A 1973-nucleotide genomic window follows, 5' to 3' on the forward strand; every position below is an offset into this window, starting at 1 on the left:
AAAGTTGTAAACTTTTATAGGCTAGGTTGTAGCAACCTCATGATGGGTATTGGGAAAATTTGAGTATCATGTAGAGCCTAAACCTATCGCTGTTACATTGAACTGGGTGAATGGAATATGAATGAGAGTCCTCCAATATTCTGTAATAGAAATAAGGCCATGCTCAGAATCGTCCTCTCTCATCTTAAACGGCACTGACGGCCACTGAGATCGACATGCTAAAATCGCCACTGAGTTTGAGTATCCCGGATTTACGTTTACTATGTTATGTCTAGTCTATGAGAAGAGGCTGAATCTTCGTATTCTGATAGCAGAAGTTGCATGTAAGTGTCAAGTGTGGACAGCCTGAGTAGGCAGTAGTTATACAATGTAGCAAGCTACCAGGTTTTGATCATTGCGTGTGTTGGTCCCTTTAAGAACGAACCAATAGTGTGAACATCCGTCTAGACAGTTCTTAGGAAATAGGAATCCAGTTTTTCGTGAATGTGAAATGGGACAGGACAAGCCGTTGACGCTTAGGAGAACGGTGTGAGAGGGTGGCCCAAGATGGTTGTCAGGAGAAGTGCTGTACTATCATAAGGAGACATATACTTGGAAAATGGAGGAGGAATGGAGGGAAAAAGAGAGGGAGAGAGGGAAGAAGAGGGTGAGCTTGAGTCAGATAAAAATTGTGGGAAAAAGTGAGATGGTTTGTTAAAGAAGAATGTTAGAAAGTGTAAGCAGAGGGAGCTGAAGACAGGAGGAGAAATGGACATGAATGAGGGTGAAATATCGGAGGTGGTAGGTGTGAAGTTATCAGAGACAGAGGTATGCACCAAGGGTCAGGAAAACTCTTGCCTTTTGGCTAATCCATTTGTGGTTTCACGGTGGGTGAAAAAAGAGTTGGGTAATGTGGAATCGATGAGGGTAACCAGAAGTGGTCTTGTGATATTGTTTGTATTTCTGTTGGTCAGAGGGAGAAGGTGCTCGGAGTAAAACAAATGGGGGCAAGAAAAATTGTTTCACTCACTCTCAAGGAAAGGGCACCAATGAAAGGAGGGATAACTGGGTAGCAGTAAATATAAAAGTTGACCAGTTGAGGGGAAAGATTCCCGCTGTATGTGATGCTCGTCGTTTGATGCAACGCAGACAGGGTGGGGAGAGTGAGGAAACAGAAGTCATTGTTTGTTCTTTTTTGAATTTTGAAGTTGTCTTTGCCCGACAAAGTGAAGTTAGGATATATAAGTTAAACTGTACGAGTGTATGTGCCGAATACATTACGATGTTACAGGTGTCAAGCTTATGGGCATGTGGTAGCAGTGTGTAGGAGCTCCCTCCAAGGTATGAGAAGTGTGCAGAAGGGCATGAGACAAAAGAATGTGTAGTATTGGGGAAAATAGTGGAATGTGTTAATTGTAGGGGTGCCCATGGGGCTGGGGATCAGAAATGTCCTGTGCGAAAGAGGCAGATTGAGGTTTCCAGGGTTAGAGTAGTGCAGAAGTTGTCATAGGTAGTGAAGAAAGTAGAGGAAGATGGGTTGGGGGGGAGTGGTAGAGATATACCAGTACAGGGGGATAGGCCAAAAAGTTATACGTTTCAGTAAGATTGGATTTTTGGCATTTATAGCAAAGGTTATCAACTGTACTGCAGGGACGGAACGGAAGTCGCAGAAAATGTAGGTTGTGGTGGCAGCAGAGAGGTATTTTGGTGTGCGAGACTTGACATCAGAAGAGTTACAGGGTGTGTTAAGTGGTGCCCCATCCTTTCAGGATGATGGCATGAGGTAGGAATAAATACATTTAATTAGTGGAGTAGGGTGGTATTCATTTAATTTTATATAATTTTGAAATTGTTAAGTGGTAGGGTATTTATTGATTACATTTTTTATTTTCAAGCAAAGAATAAGGGAGTTGTACTCCAGTCTAGTAGGTGGCGGTAATGCAGCATTTGGGATGCCAACCGTCGTTAAACGTCATAGAAGAAGAAGAACATCC

Source organism: Oncorhynchus clarkii, chromosome 17 (genome assembly GCF_045791955.1).
Source record: "Oncorhynchus clarkii lewisi isolate Uvic-CL-2024 chromosome 17, UVic_Ocla_1.0, whole genome shotgun sequence".
NCBI classification, from domain to species: Eukaryota; Metazoa; Chordata; class Actinopteri; order Salmoniformes; family Salmonidae; genus Oncorhynchus; species Oncorhynchus clarkii.